The sequence below is a fragment of the Anabrus simplex genome, chromosome 6 (genome assembly GCF_040414725.1).
Source record: "Anabrus simplex isolate iqAnaSimp1 chromosome 6, ASM4041472v1, whole genome shotgun sequence".
Taxonomy (NCBI): domain Eukaryota; kingdom Metazoa; phylum Arthropoda; class Insecta; order Orthoptera; family Tettigoniidae; genus Anabrus; species Anabrus simplex.
The window spans coordinates 268,889,872-268,907,497 of NC_090270.1; the positions used below are offsets into that span (position 1 = coordinate 268,889,872).

Consider the following 17,626-nt stretch of genomic DNA (forward strand, 5'->3'; position numbering starts at 1 on the left):
CAGTTCATTACTCGGAATAGCCGGCCATGCTTGTCTTATCGCGCGCCACATTTCAGCGTGTAGTGTGTATTGTGTACAGTAGTCAACACGTGTAATAACTCAGCTTAACTACTGCGAATCATCATTGGTGAGGCCAGTGCGGCATGTTTCTCATTTTGCGTGTGTCACTCATTACAGTAATTGCTTATGTAAGGGAGATATTCGGCAGATTGAGATTGAAGTGATCGTCTTTCAGGGTGCATAGTGCATAGTGTTTCGTTATAGGCCCTAAATATATCGTGTTTCGTTTTTGGTGTATTGCATTGCTTTTGGTTGTGTATGTCGTGTATTGTTTGTGTCTGTTTAGTATTTTATATAATCAATTAGCCAGTAATATTTTTTTAAATTATGGCTGAACATGTGAAAACGAGAAGTGGTGAAGTTCTCAGGAGAAAGGAGCGGCAAATGGTGCTTAATACTTTTTCATATTTGAAAATAAAGCATCCAGGACAAAGTGTAAGCTGGGTAGTAGATGAAGCCGCAAAGGCTTTAGGAATTTCGAGGTCTTCCGTCTTCAAAATAAGGAAGGAAGCCAGCGAAGGGCCACTCCAGAGTCCCAGCAAGAAGCGGCAAAAGAAAAAGTTAATTCGCAGTAATTCCAGACTCATTAAATACGACGATTTTGTCAGAAGCGGAATACGGCGCACTGTTCACGAATTCTATTTTAGAAATGAGCCGCCAACTCTGAACACAATCCTCACTTCCGTAAACGTTAACCCCGAACTACCAAAATTTAAGAAATCTACGTTGCATGTTATTCTCAGGGAAATGAACTTTGTGTACGAGAGAAGGGGAAATAGAGCAATGTTAATAGAAAGGGAAGATTATGTGTCTTGGCGTCATAAGTACCTCCGACAAATTAAAAAGTACAGAGAAGAAGCCCGGAACATTGTTTATACAGACGAAAGTTGGGCTAACACTGGAATAACTGTTGCTAAAGAGTGGAAAGATAAAACAATTACAACGCCAAGACAAGCTTTTCTTGCAGGGCTTTCAATTGGGTTGAGAAGTCCTACCGCTCGTGGGCCGCGATTTGCTATCGTTCACGCAGGTAACGAAAACGGGTTCGTGCCTAACGCTGAATATATATTTTTGCGTAAAAAAAATACTGCCGACGCACACGATGAGATGGACGGAGTGTGTTACGAAACATACTTTTTAGAAAAGCTCTTGCCAAACTTGCTTCCAAATTCTGTTATTGTTATTGATAATGCTTCTTATCACAGCAGAAAGAAGGAGCCTATACCGACAAGAAGCTGGAAAAAATGAGCTATGCAAGAATGGATGAGGGAACATTGTATTCAGTACGAAGATGAAATGTTGAAAAAAGACTTAATGGATATTATTGCTTTGTCTGATTGTTATGAAAGGTGTTGCTCATAGGATCAGTCGTGCTGCAGTGGCACCTTCTGGTCCAGTGAGGAAAGCAATGGCAAACTACCTCACTCCTCATCTTGCCTATAGAGCATCCAGAGTTAAGAAAAGACTACAGGCCTTATGGGCTTGCTGTGTTCCACTGTTGCCATATTCGCTCACTCACCGCGGCTCGGTCACTGCTTGTGATGTACAGCAATGACATAAAATTATACATCGCTTGATTCAGCTGTTTCAAGACTGTGTAGTAGATATAATAATAATAATAATAATAATAATAATAATAATAATAATAATAATAATAATAATAATAATAATAATAATGCCCTATTATCTCAATCTCCATTATCTCTGTTAATGAAATTACAGTTATGAAATTTCGTTTTGCCTTAACGTTTCTAAGGATATCAACCCACTGACTGTATCATTCGAAATAGAGTAAAAGTTTGAACATGTAGGAATGCGAACTAAATAATAAAAGAAGCAAAGTCATCTCCGTACAGGCTATGAAGGCCCTTGGAGGGCTGGAAGGTAAAGGCTTCCACTATCCGCAACCTCGGCACCTGATGGGGTAGAGTGGTTAGCTCTACGCCCGGCCGCCTTTGCCCCCAGGAATAAACCTGGTACTCAATTTTGGTATAGGCTGAGTGAACCTCAGGGCCATGTGCACCTCCGGAAGAGGAAATCTCGTTTCTTAAATTTTTACGACTTCCTGACGGGGATTCGAACCCACATCCTTCCGGCCGAGCCGAGCACGCCTTTACCGCCTCGGCCAGATTAAATAATATTACCGGTAACATAAATAATAACATGCGTGTCCAGAATCGGAAAATTATTATCTTGCTTCTTATATCTGAGAAAGTTTCATGATCGTTGTTTTGCTTCAAGGGAGCGCAGTGCTGAGTTTATTAGCCCCAGAATCATTTCACTGTTAAAGGCAAATACTGTGTGGTTACAACACAGGAAGCTCCGTTGAGGATTGATGACAGCGAGATATCTCTATCTTGGTGATGTATCCTACAGCTCATTTCAGATAATTTACTCGTAACTGACAACAGATGCAAAGGCTTCGTCTTTATCACAAAATACGATAACTTAAATATTCTTCTGCAACATACAACACAGAATGCCGAATGATCTATTCATATGAGAACGCGAAAACACACAAGCACAGACAGAAAAATACAGTAAAATAAAAATATAATTTTAAAATAAATCCATCTACTGTTCTTACCTTGTCAGCAATGTGCAGGTTTCAGGGCGGAGGTGGAATGTTCATCTCTTCCATTTACGTACTGCTTGAGGAATCTTCGTCTGAAGAGTCACCGAGGTGGACGATAATGGGTTCGATGTCGTCCTGAATTTCGTCAGCCTTCCACATATCGTCTTCAGTTTTCTTAACTTGATTCACATAATTCCTCCAGTTATCAGGTGTGACACACGCTAAACCTTCCTCAATTAATCTTTGCATTTCTTTCACTTTGAAGTCCGTATTATGTAAGCTCACATAATGTTTCACCTGAGCCCATACGAGTTCAATGGGGTTTAATTCGCAGTGGTAGGGGGGCAGCCTAAGTACTGTGTGTCCTCTTTCTAAAGCAAATTCATCTATCTTATATTTATCGTATTTTCCCTTTTCCAAAGCAATAATATCCATTAAGTCTTTTTTCAACATTTCATCTTCGTACTGAATACAATGTTCCCTCATCCATTCTTGCATAGCTCATTTTTTCCAGCTTCTTGTCGGTATAGGCTCCTTCTTTCTGCTGTGATAAGAAGCATTATCAATAACAATAACAGAATTTGGAAGCAAGTTTGGCAAGAGCTTTTCTAAAAAGTATGTTTCGTAACACACTCCGTCCATCTCATCGTGTGCGTCGGCAGTATTTTTTTTACACAAAAATATATATTCAGCGTTAGGCACGAACCCGTTTTCGTTACCTGCGTGAACGATAGCAAATCGCGGCCCACGAGCGGTAGGACTTCTCAACCCAATTGAAAGCCCTGCAAGAAAAGCTTGTCTTGGCGTTGTAATTGTTTTATCTTTCCACTCTTTAGCAACAGTTATTCCAGTGTTAGCCCAACTTTCGTCTGTATAAACAATGTTCCAGGCTTCTTCTCTGTACTTTTTAATTTGTCGGAGGTACTTATGACGCCAAGACACAATATCTTCCCTTTCTATTAACATTGCTCTATTTCCCCTTCTCTCGTACACAAAGTTCATTTCCCTGAGAATAACATGCAACGTAGATTTCTTAAATTTTGGTAGTTCGGGGTTAACGTTTACGGAAGTGAGGATTGTGTTCAGAGTTGGCGGCTCATTTCTAAAATAGAATTCGTGAACAGTGCGCCGTATTCCGCTTCTGACAAAATCGTCGTATTTAATGAGTCTGGAATTACTGCGAATTAACTTTTTCTTTTGCCGCTTCTTGCTGGGACTCTGGAGTGGCCCTTCGCTGGCTTCCTTCCTTATTTTGAAGACGGAAGACCTCGAAATTCCTAAAGCCTTTGCGGCTTCATCTACTACCCAGCTTACACTTTGTCCTGGATGCTTTATTTTCAAATATGAAAAAGTATTAAGCACCATTTGCCGCTCCTTTCTCCTGAGAACTTCACCACTTCTCGTTTTCACATGTTCAGCCATAATTTAAAAAAATATTACTGGCTAATTGATTATATAAAATACTAAACAGACACAAACAATACACGACATACACAACCAAAAGCAATGCAATACACCAAAAACGGAACACGATATATTTAGGGCCTATAACGAAACACTATGCACTATGCACCCTGAAAGACGATCACTTCAATCTCAATCTGCCGAATATCTCCCTTACATAAGCAATTACTGTAATGAGTGACACACGCAAAATGAGAAACATGCCGCACTGGCCTCACCAATGATGATTCGCAGTAGTTAAGCTGAGTTATTACACGTGTTGACTACTGTACACAATACACACTACACGCTGAAATGTGGCGCGCGATAAGACAAGCATGGCCGGCTATTCCGAGTAATGAACTGCATATATAATATTTAAAACGATAAACTCAAAGATATCAAATTGATTTTATGGCTTCTTCAGAATTGTATGGCACAACCAATGTTTGTTTCATAAGAAAAATTATACATTTTGATAGGAATTCATTATAATTATTATATATATTTAGAACTAAAGTGGGTAACACCAATAGAAGTAAAAGCCCATAAGACCTGTAGTCTTTTCTTAACCCTGGATGCTCTATAGTTGTGCCCCAAATGTCACTACTTAGGGCTGGTTTACACGGGTAGAGTAGCGAGGCGAGTAGAGTAGTTAGTAGAGTAGCCACGTTACTCTACTCTACCGCTGTCTGGTAGAGTTGACACTCGTATCGTTCATACGGGGTAGAGTCATACAGTAGAGTAGAGTACAGTAGTAGCACTATGTCAAGACGTAAGCACATCGTAAGGAAGTGTTTAAAGACATTTACAAACATATTACTGCAAGAGGTTAGTGAAGCGTTAGAAGAAGAAGTAAATGAGGAAAAAAGGAATGGGTAAGAGGCTGGCTTAGTAGGAGAGATACACTCGGGGCATCGGCATTAATTCTGAGAGAACTTGGCAATTTGGAGAAATATGGGGGGACAAACTCGACACAGTTGGCCAAGAACATGAGGGATCGTCTCAGGAATCATTTTGTTAATGAAGGAGCAGTTCTCTGGCAGTACAAGCATGTATTTTAATCCAGGAACACAAACGATTGAATTTTATGACTTTATTCATTATTGTACAAAAAGTAACGACAGTGTAATCATCCCCTCAGGATTTTACTAGTCTTCGTCTGTGAATACTGTAGTGGTGATTTCTAAGATAAAACTATATGAACGAGCTCCAGTCTAATTATAGATCATAATTCTGGCGAAGGTTTTTGTTCCACGGTGAAGGGGTGAGGTACTCCTTTCCCCCAGTTAGACTGTAGTGATGTTTCTATTTCCATTTTTTTGTATTTCAGCCAACCTAAATCTTATCCGAATGAAATTTTATAGAATTCATTTCAAAAGTTATAGAAAGAATACCCATTGGCCATCAGTGTGTCGTCTCAGAACCCACGAGTCTCAAAACTCACGAGTAGAATAATCGGTTGCATCATGAATAAATTTTTCGGTGTAAGTGTGTCGGATGGATAATCAATTGAATTATGTGAATAGATGAAAAATAGAAATACGCCTCTTTTTTTGCAATCCATGAAGTCCAATGCTGAAGACGGCACAAACACTCAGTTCCCGAGCCGTAGGAATTAACAAATGAAAGTGAAAATCCCGGCCAGGAGTCGAACCTGGGACTCCCTGGACCCATTGGACCACAGGCCAGCATGCTAACCCTGTATCCATGCAGCCGGGCGACATAAAATTAAAGTAGGTATATTACCTGCTGCTAGTTAAAATAAATTTTCAGTTGGTAGTAATTACCGGAGCTTAGTTCTATTATGAGGCCAGAAGACGGCATTTACTTATATAAGAAACTTTATTTTACCGATATTAAATATTACGACTGTTAATTCACTCATTTAGTTTCATTAGAGATGAATTTGGTCATGAATCTCATCGCAGGGAAATTAAATTACTTATCTCCATTCCCTTCAGAAAGTGGGCGAGTATGATGAAGGGTCTCTGATACGCTTTCCGAAAATAATATGAACTCATGCTCCACACGTATGACTGAGTCATGTACTCCCAGATGCCTTACTTAGCATAGATTAATATATTACATCACGCCCCCACGCGATTACACGAAACGCAATGTTATATACTCGTAGTATTGACTACTTGGGTCACCAAATTTATAAAATCATAAATTAAAATGTGTCAGAATTCTATCTAAAATATAGCGAAGTAGCCAATCGCTATCTTTGACGTTCTGTTGCTATATGACTTAAAAAAGACTCCACAGCGCTGATGTTGATGATATTTTATGATGGTGGTTCTTTCCCCAGCCAAGAAAATGTGGAAAGGTTCATTAAAAATCAATAAGTGTTGAAAACAATGAAGGAAAAGGTGGTGGTGGTGATTACTGTTTTAAGAGGGAGTGCAACTGGGCAGCCATCCTTTATTAATACTAATCAGAGGGAAAAAATGGAAGGTGACCCATACTTCGAGAAAATGAAGGTTTCGGGCAAAGAAAGACAAGGGCCTTTTCTAAAAAATGTAAGTACCCCTGGGGCCCCTTTTAGTCACCTCTTACGATAGGCAGAGGATACTGTGGATGTTACTCTGCCACCCCAACACACAGAGGTAAATAATGGTCGGTGAATGACACAGAGGTGTATTATTATTATTCGCTAGGGGCTTTACGTCGCACCGACACAGATAAGTCTTATGACGACGATGGAATAGGAAAGGTCTAGGAGTTGGAAGGAAGCGGCCGTGGCCTTAATTAAGGTACAGACCCAGCATTTGCCTGGTGTGAAAATGGGAAACTACGGAAAACCATCTTCAGGGCTGCCGACAGTGGGATTCGAACCTACTATCTCCCGGATGCAACATCATTATTATTATTATTATTATTATTATTATTATTATTATTATTATTATTATTATTATCATCAAAAAAATTTCTGTGGTCTTAAAGGTAATATAACGTATTTTTCCTTTTGATATAAATTTAATGTTAATGGTATCGTGGCCTCAGGAGAGGCCTGGTGAGTGAGTCACCGCGCACCCACCCCTCCTGCCGTCATCGCAGGCACCTGCTATCCGGAGTCGTGAATTTTGAGACTCATTGGAATATTAATTTAGCTATTAGTTTGCAGTCGTGAGTTTTGATACCATTTGCTACTAATTTTCGCACGTGAGTTTTGAGACGTAACCGGCCATAAGTACACTGTAAATTACGCTGGCGTAGGCCTAATTTGCAGTAGCTTCTTCGCCATAAATATCCCAATTATTGATGTATTTAATTTTTTTTTGTTCGTTGCTTGTACGGCCTAGGTGTAGAGCTTAAGCTTCTAGATCTGACACTGTACTGTAAACAATAATTATTTTGGATATTCCAAACAACATATGGAAACTGTTCAATTTGTTGGAGAAATTACTGTTATTGCTGAAAATTAACGGCAGTGGCAAGTGATATGTAAAAGATCCCTATGTATGTTATTAATATGATTAATGTACACAGTCCTGCACCATTGTATTGCCTACCTTAAACATGTCGAGACACATGATGAACACGCTGTGTAACACTGAAACTTGAGAAATCTTCATATTAAGTGAAAATCCAGCTGACACTTGTTTATATTTTATGTTGCATTTTCGAGTGTAGATGTCTGCGGCACCACCTCCAGACTTCTTGGATCTTCGTATTTTCATGCGTTCTTGATTGTATGTACATCGTAATTTTTTTATTTTCTGTTTCAGTTCCGTTAACCCAAAACCCTCTTTACCCATTTTCGCAATCAAGTCCTCTTCCGCCGCCCGTCTCATATTCTTATTTCTATAAGTAACGCTGTTTATGTTCCATAAACATTCTTTTTCGCTGTAGAGCTCCACAAATTTGCAAGTTTCTTCTTCCGTCCACTTCATTTTACCGCCAAATAAACGCTCAACGTAATACCAAATACAGTAGAGACAATACACGACACTTACGGATTTCGCCTTGCTAAAATGGGAGACAATTCGACGGTGGCGCTCCTAGTGACTTGACCTGAACAAATCGCGCTAAATTCAAATATCAATGGAAATGTATATACGGAAATGGATAAATAAATTACGTCTAGAAAGACAGTGGTATTGAGATATTAACTTCGAAGTCGCTAAAGCAATTCTGGATAAATGAATGAAGAATTATTTAAAAGGTTATTATTCAAAGACTGAAATTAGACATATAAACAAGAAGTGAAATGGACTGCTGTGAAATGGCTTGATCTTTCATTTATACATTACTTTTTTAGCTTTAGCATACCTGCCTGAAATCTTACGGTTGGATTTGTCTTTTTTCCTCATTTAAAAACAATGTATCATCACATTAAGACATTTGTCAATAAAAATATCGGCACATTCCTTACACATATGATGCAATGAATTAACATTTAATAGCTGGACAATTTTCCTCTTAACATGAAGCCTACTAACAGAAAGAAAATCTATAAAATCCCGGCTTTAATCTGAGAAGAGGGATAAAAGAAAGAAAAGTTTGAAAATGTCGATAGTGATGCTTTGAGGAATATTTACGTACAATTAGAGTAAAAATGTAACATACCTTTGGCTATATAGTCGAGGATTTTTAAAGTCGCTGGCTTGGAAATGATCTGAACAGATCGTATAATTCTTATACAAGCGAACCGTCCCTTCTTTCTTGTACACTTTATCCAAATCGCTTCTGTGACATTTCAAAACCCACAGATCACACCTACAACAACACATCGGTATTGAAGGTTAACTGCTGAACTATACAATAAAATATGCGTAGCCTATTATATTTTAAGCCCGTTAAAACATGGGTCGAGCAGGTCAGAAGATTATGAAGTACTATAAAAATCTCTGTCACTGGAAGAATATATATGCAAACACAATATTACTTACATGTTCTTGTCACGAGGGAACCTGAAGAACGAGCGCGCATTTTTCTCTACTTCGTAATTACTGCAGCCAAACACAGTACATACCTTTCCCCTCATGTTGAGAGGAGATATCAAGGAATGACACACGCTACTATTTAATTATGTCAACTCACTGAAAACGCATAAATAACACCAAAAACTTCACACAAAAATACACGTGCTCTTATGACAGAATCAGTACCGTTCAGGTCTATCCGCTAGAGTGAGCTCCAATAGCTGTCCCTCGATATCTCGCTCAGTGTCGTGTATTGTCTCTAAATACCACCGTCTGCACACACATGTAAATACAGCAATCGAATGACGCGGCAGCTGAAAAATCGAGCGTCCTCGGACTTCTCCGCCAGCTCTCGGAGCTCGGTTCCGGTGGAGGGGGAAGGATAGTGGTAGAGTTACTTTACCGCAGCGGAAACCCACTCTACTCTACTGCCTACTAACTACTCTACTCTACTTGCTACTATCCCGGTCGTTTACACGATGCTAGTAGCTCTACTATCCACTCTACTCGCCTCGCTACTCTACTCGTGTAAACCAGCCCGTAGCACCACACCCCAGCAGCTTCCATATTGTCACAGCCATGGATGAGACTGGGACTTCGGTGGAAGCTACACTTTGCTCTGGCCTGTGCCAAGAGACGAATACAAAAATACTGCATCCATCAAGAAATGGCAACAGGCGCTGATGTGTATGTTGGGTATTCAGCCCGAAGGCTGATCTGATCCTCCACAGTTCCACCAAAGGCTATCATAGACAGCCTAGGCGTCACTGAAGAGGCATACTAGGGAAATGAGGAGTGAGGTCGTTTCCCATTGCTTTCCTCACCGAGCCAGAAGTTGCTATTACAGATCAGTCCGCCACGCCCACTGAAATGCATGCACCAACCGACCCTATGGGCGATATTTTCACACCAATCATAACAGGGACTGGCTGCATAAGGAATGGTATTACTAGCATCGCTCATACCTCGGTCACTTTCATATTGTCAAAGCCAAGGATGAGACTGAGACAGGTCAATGAAAGTAACAAATTGCTCTAGCCCATACCAGAAGACATAGCGCACTGTAAACACTACATCTCGCCAGCAAGGGCTCTGATTGATCATAGGTTAGTAAATTCAGATAGATTCAGATGATAAAATAAATTATATACCAAACCTAACCCCATGGCGCAGCATCCCGGAAAGGCCTTGACCTACCAAGCGACCGCTGCTCAACCCGAAGGCCTGCAGATTACGAGGTGTCGTGTGGTCAGCACGACTAATCCTCTCGGCCATTATTCTTGACTTTCTAGACCGTGCCCACCATCTCACCGTCAGATAGCTCAATTGAGATCACGTAGGCTGAGTGGACCTCGAACCAGCCCTCAGATCCAGGTAAAAATCCCTGACCTGGTCGAGAATCGAACTCGGGGCCTCCGCGTAAGAGGCAGGCACACTACCCCTACACCGTGAGGACGGTAAAATAAATTATATGCTCAATATAAATCAAGTAAAAGGGACCATTTATAGAAATCGAAGTCGGGGCTCCTAAGACTATAATTACGCCACTGATATCACCTTAATCACTATAATTTTGAAACCTTTGCGAAAGAAGTATAGCTTCGCGTGTAAGTTATGTGTTTATTTAAATACTCATCGCCCTCGCTATCAACTAGTATTTCAGAACGATCACTCTAGCCTTGATAACATACCTTGCAAGTTCATACTTCTTACAGCAACGCAACATTGCTAGTTAGTAGTTACACAACATGCCGTACAGGAGAGGACAGGCTAAGGCTATCCCACCTCCCGGACAGTCATAACCACGCCCACTGGCGTGTTACCATGTTGGTCACGGGGACTTCCCCTGGAATAAAATGTGTCGATTATAAATAACAGTTTCTAACTGTGCTTCTATTAATACATATAAAGATAATAAAGCTTGAGTTTGCGATCACCAATGTTGTTATTGTGACCATGAGCATTAAATGACAAGATAATTAAAAATGTGCGTTGTAATCAGAATTTCTAGCGAGATTAAGTTCAGAGCTGCCAACATAAAGTGCAATATACGATGAGAGCATTTTCGCTAACCTGAAGGTGATAAATATTGGTAAGCATGCAGTACTGCAATCACACTTATTTATAGTAGGTACTTTACCACATTCTTCCCCGCAGCGCTGCTGTAATATTAGTTCTGATGTGAGGCGTGCAACATGTGCGACTTATTCCAGTGTCGGAGCTTTGATTGTAACCACTAACGAGTCTTGTAGAATCCTTCTTTGCTGTTGGTGCCCTTAAGAAGTAAGTTTTAGGAATATTATGTATCATTTGCGCATGAATATGATGTGCTAGCTTAACCTGGAGGTCATGCCGACGTACGTAGCTTATTGTAAGCGAATATATTCACTGTAGGTAATCAGTAATCACATCACCATTTGCTCTGTGTGCTATTCTCTGGATGGGTTCTTATCTCTGAAAGGGGCCGTACAGATAATATGTTAAACGCCATGAAATGAACACCCTTGTCGACATATTTTCTTTTGTAGGCTTCATACGAATATCTCGATGTCTTAGTATCATACCAAATAGTTGCTATTTGCTTTACGTCGCACCGACACAGATATGTCGTATGGCGACGAAGGGATAGGAAAGGCCTAGGAATTGGAAGGAAGTGGCCGTGGCCTTAATTAAGGTACAGCCCCGGCATTTGCCTGATGTGAAAATGGGAAACCACGGAAAACCATCTTCAGGGCTGCCGACAGTGGGGCTCGAACCCACTACCGTATCTCCCGATTACCGGATACTGGCCGCACTTAAGCGACTGCAGCTATCGAGCTCGGTATACCAAATAGTGTTGGTGGCTTTGACCTTATAGCAAGGTATTCGTACTGGCGTGTAGGGCATAAGTACAAGGTGGCTGGACTAACAATTGTCCTATGACCTACAGGTAACAGTGCTTGTATCTTTTCTCCATAATTTGATATTAATTTGTCGATGTCAGCCGATTATTTATTTTCGTGTACCGTACCGGTGCTTAACACTCTTCATTACAAACAGATCAAGCGTGAGAACTTGGTTGCTGAAATGGGCCTGTACAGAAGTTGAACTATCAATCAATCAGTCTGAAACGTTTTCAAAGAACTTTGAAATTTACCGAACATTTCCCTTGATAAATTATTCCAGTCTCTTAAAAATTTGTCGTCTTGAAATCCAACTTTATCTTCATAATATGATCTCATGGAAAAGATCTCATGGACAGAAAAACTCACCAATGAAGAAGTTCTTCGACGAATAAGTGAAAAAAGAACCTTTTTAGCAACAATAAGAAAAAGAAGAGACCAGTTAATTGGCCATCTCTATAGGCACAATGGATTTATAGTTAATGTCATAGAAGGAAAGATTCAAGGTAAAAGAGGAAGAGGAAGACCCAGACTGCAATATGCAAGACAGATCAGAGATGACGTAGGAACAGGCTCATATGTGGAAATGAAGAGATTAGCGGATTACAGAGAAGAGTGGAGAAGACGAATTGCTGCCAACCAATCTTAGGATTGAGAATTAAGAAGAGACTTTAAAAAGCTCCGCTCAAGCTTATTGGTCTGCTAATGTCATTCCATGCCATCTCTTCACTGACAGCTCGGAACATACCACTTATGATATAGATCTTGATTCCCATAGGGAATAAATACATACATACATACATACATACATACATACATACATACATACATACATACATACATTATCATTATAGACTGTTATGCCTTTCAGCGTTCAGTGGGTAAGCCTCTGTGAATGTATTTAACGTCGCCGTCGCCACAATCCTCTATTTGCAACTAGTGCTGTGGCCTCATTTAGTACTATACCTCTTGTCTTTAAATCGTTAGAAACTTAGTCTAACCGTCGTCGTCTTGGTCTCCCTCGCTCCCTCTACTTCTCTTACCCTCCATAACAGAGTACGGTACATTATTCTCCTAGGTAACCTATCCTCCTCCATTCACCTCACATGATCCCACCACCGAAGCCGGTTTATGCGTACAGCTTCATCCATCGAGTTCATTCCTAAAGTAGCCTATATCTCCTGATTCTGAGTACACTCCTGCCATTGTTCCCACCTGTTTATACCAGCAATCATTCTTGCTACTTTCATGTCTGTTACTTCTAACTTATGAATAAGATATCATAAGTCCACCCAGCTTTCGCTCCCATAAAGCAAAGTTGGTCTGAAAACAGACCGATGTAAAGATAGTTTAATCTGGGAGCCGACTTCCTTCTTACAGAATACTGTTGATCACAACTACGAGCTCACTACATAAGCTTTACCACACCTTGATTCAATCTCGCTTACTATATTACCATCCTGGGAAAACGCGCAATGTACCGGTAAATACTTGAAATTATCGGCCTGTTCTAGCTTTGTATCAGCTGGAAAATTTTATGGTGTCCAATAACGGACCATGTATATTGGTATCGCATACAACTTAGTCGAACATCTCGTCTCTTTACTCTCAAGTCTTCCCAGCCCAAAATTTGTAACATTTTTGTAACTCTACTCTGTCGGAAATCACACACTTCTCATATCAAGTAGTTCCAGTGTGGGTCCCATACACTGGAACCATACTCTAATTAGGGTCTTACCAGAGACTTATACACCCTCTCCTTTATATCCTTACTACAACCCTTGAGCACCCTCAAAACCATATGAAGAGATCTGTAACTTTTCTTAGCAACCTCACTAATATAACTACACCCCAACAAAGATCATTCCTTATATTAACACCTAGGTACCAGGCCCCGATTTCAAGTAGTTAGTGCCCTGGGCAAGCAATCTTTAGATGCCCCCCCACCCATCTGCTCGTTTTTCTGTCCCTATGAAAAAATAATTGTTTTAAATTAAAGTTTTCAAGATTATGAGTTTTACAACAATATCAAAGGAAACGCTATGTAACTAACACTACTTGAGTTAGAATCATGAAACTTTGCACACTTATTTTAAATACATTGTTCTTAGCTATAAACATTAATCAGTTAATTTACATAAAATGTTTTTGAAAAAAAAAATTCCATACATAATACTTTCCCAGCTGACTGTGAATACAATAATGAATCTCTTAAAACAACGTCTCAATTCGGAAGAGTACTCTTAAAAGTGTTTTGAGTCACTGTTCTTTTACCATCATTGTAAGTTCGCAGAGATTTTGAAAAGTCCACTATTATGTTCTTGTTTTGGACGATGTTTAATAATATTCTCAACTAATGAATTTAACTTGACATTCCAAGTAGCAGGATCATCGATAGAAGATGAATTAGGCACTGTCAGTAGTTCAAGTTCGTCACTCTGCTTTTTAGCAGCGCGTTTGTCTTGTTTTTGTTTTTTTATGTATTCAGCACCTCTTAACTTAATGAGTTGACTAGGTGAGGTTATCAGGTTGATGGTGAGCGGATGTAAACAATAATACGCACACGAACCGTCACGAGCCAATGACAGACGGGGCTGTCTAGACTAACAGGGTTGCGAAGCTACCAATTACAACTGCCCACCCAGCACTTGCACGAGTTAAATAATACCTTTCTTATTGTTTGCAGTTATTAATTTTTCTTCATAAAATTTAAATGTATAGATTAAATTCTGGTTTTAAAGTTAGAATAGTTTAAATTGATTTATATAGGCTAATAAAAGAATTGAAATAATTTGTGGAAAGTGAAAGTAATTTGAGTGTAACGAATTTAAGATGTAATTCACGCAGGCCATAATTACTCGATCCGCCGGCCGCCACCCCTCAAAAACTGGCGCCCTGGGCAAATGCCCATTTGTAAATCGGGGCCTGCTAGGTACTTAGAATATTTCCATGAGGTACTATCACTCCATCAACACAGTTATTAAAACTGAGAGGACTTTTCCTCTTGATGAAACTTACAACCTGACTTTTCATCCCGTTTACCCTCATACCATTGTCCACTGTCCATCTCACAACAATGTCTAGGTCCCCTTGCAGTCGCTCACAATCCTGCAACTTATTTACTATTCTATATCATCAGCAAATAGCCGTATGTGTGTCTCATATGTCCAATAAAGGTCCAATAATACTGCCCTGTGGGACCTCCGTCTTAATCATTACAGGATCAGGTAACACTTCACCTACACTAATTCTCTTGAGTTCTAAGCCTTGCCTCATTATCTTGACGCTAGTTTTCGGTTACATCCTTGGCCCAGTTGTTTGGAAACAACCCTGCACAGGGCAGGCACGAAGTCCCATTCCTCCCGTAAATATCTCTTATATGGTACCTCAAATACACAGTTGATGTAATTCTGGTTGTAGTTTCAAACTAAATAACCAGTTTACACTGACTGTGTTGGCCTAAAGTGTCTAAAGGGTCTGCATGTACCTCATTACTCTCATGACACAAAATAACACAGAGTAACAGAACTTTGTGCCCACCCTGTAGAAATCGATCGATTCAAACAGAACTTATTATTTCAGAATTTTATAAAACGTGTGACAATTTGTTGAATTCAAAGGAGCAGGTCCCTGCACATGTACGACTGTCATATTTTGAAGGGATGTCCTGTGTCCTTTGAAAACTGGTATTAGGGCTACAGAAGTTCCTCTTCCCATTACATGTGTTTTTATATACAGTATTGTGTTTGCTTTTTAAGTTATTCATAGTTTTTCACCGATTTCTTTAATCAAAAGTAAGCACGGAGCATAACATGTAGGCCTACATAAGCTAAATAAGGTAAAACTTTCATACCCAGTTGGCGAATGTATGGTTAAAACTTTCATACCCAGTTGGCGAATGTATGGTTAGAGATCCAACATGGTGCGGCCCGGCTGATGTCACATAACACTCAGCAGGCTTGCCAACATCTGCATTGTTAGTGACAAGGCCATTGGGCTGCAGGGGGTGACAAAATCATTGGTCTGCGTTGGTTAGGTCCGGCTAGTGACAAAACCATTGGGCAGCTTTCAAATTGGTGGTTCTCTTACTTCTACCGAATGGCAGCCCTGTACTTGCACACAATGCAAGCTCTATCAGAGACAATACATAACATGGCTGGTGAATAGGAACACAGCACAAACTTTGGCTGGCTAATGGGAACACAACAAAAGGTTGCATTCAGCTTATTTACACAGTTCGGTTTTAATTCTTCTATATTAGTAAGAATATATCTAGGGGTGGGATATTGGATCCCTAGTAAGCATAGAGGAAGGACCTTTCATTTCTACTACTTAAGGTATCATAGCACATCATTTTTATATGACTTTTCTCCTACCCAAGCCTGCCCACTAGGTACGGAAGTGCCACCGTAAATTTTTAGCTTTTTGTTTTTGCTATTTGCTTTTCGTTGCACCGACATAGATAGGTCTTACAGCGATGATGGGACAGGAAAGGCCTAGGAATGGGAAGGAAGTGGCCATGGTCTTAATTAAGGTACAGCCCCAGCATTTGTCTGGTGTGAAAATGGGAAACCTCGGAAAACCATCTTCAGGGCTGCCGACAGTGGGGTTCGAACCCACTATCTCCCGGATGCCACTGTAAATAAATTTTAATATTGGCATATTTGACAAGCCAGTGAATTATTGTTTCAAACTGCAAAAGTTAGAGAGTTACCCCAGTTTAGAAAGATTGTAGCAGGTATAAAAAATTAAAAATCCAATGATGTAATTCGATTTGCAGTAATTAGGTGCCAGTTGTGTCAGTAAGAATTTTTAATATCGAGTATTAGCTGCATTCCAGCCCTTTAGTATAGGGATTGCATGCCTGCCTCTTAAACTTGGATTTAGGGCTGGAACAAGGATCACTTGGCCTTGTGAGACCCAGTGAGGAGAGGTCTGATACGAGAGCCAGTACCCTGGTTGCAAAAGCCAAGCAATGCAGCTGAGGATTTTGTCGTTCTGGCCAGGTAATGGTACGAATCTGTATCAGTCGTCTTAGTAGGCCACAGCCTAAGTGGTCTTAATGGTCCAATTAACCCTACACTGCATGACTTTTTTTATTTTCTCTTTATTTTAATTCTAGACATGTATAATCTATTCCACATTAAGGGAAAAATAGTTTAAAAATTCTTAAAATGATTTTGAGAGATTTACTGCATGAAAACTAACATGTGCCTAATTAGTCCCATCATGCACTGTCGACATATTTGTTTTGAAGGTTCACTTCCCATTTTCAGGTTGCTCACTTGAGGTGAAAGTCCTTGAAACAGTTCTTTTTGTTTGTAGTGCACAATGCTACACCACACTTTTCACAAAATAAAAGGGTTTTCCTCCTGCATGAGGGAAATTTGCACCGTTGCCGAGTGTCTTTGTGAATTGGCCAGTATTCCAAATGATCTTGACGGACTGGTTGTGGAGGGTAAACTGCTGCTGAGGACTTCTTCCTCTTCTTTACGAGGTCTCTTTCTACTTCAAAACTTGGCCGTTCTCACTTTGGGGTGATTGAAAACCCTACTTGACAGAGTGAAAGGGCTAAAACTTCCCGGAATTTCATCCGACAATGCACGTGCCTGCAATATCTCCTCTCTCAAGAATGACATATTCTATCATGTTTATCACCTAAAATATTATTCAAAATGGAATTAATATATTTGTTGACATTTACACACACAGAATGCAATAAAGTAGGTAAGCAG

At 40.0% G+C, this 17,626-nt stretch overlaps 1 protein-coding gene across 1 annotated transcript in view; it reads left to right on the forward strand.

Annotated features, from left to right (window-relative positions):
• Positions 1-11,171: 11,171 nt before the first annotated feature.
• Positions 11,172-17,626, forward strand: part of LOC136876438 (probable ATP-dependent RNA helicase DDX60) — a 152,053-nt gene continuing 145,598 nt past the window's right edge. The window contains exon 1 of the mRNA XM_067150413.2: positions 11,172-11,292. The gene's annotated coding sequence lies outside the window, so the exon portion shown is untranslated. The remainder of the gene's footprint in view (positions 11,293-17,626) is intronic.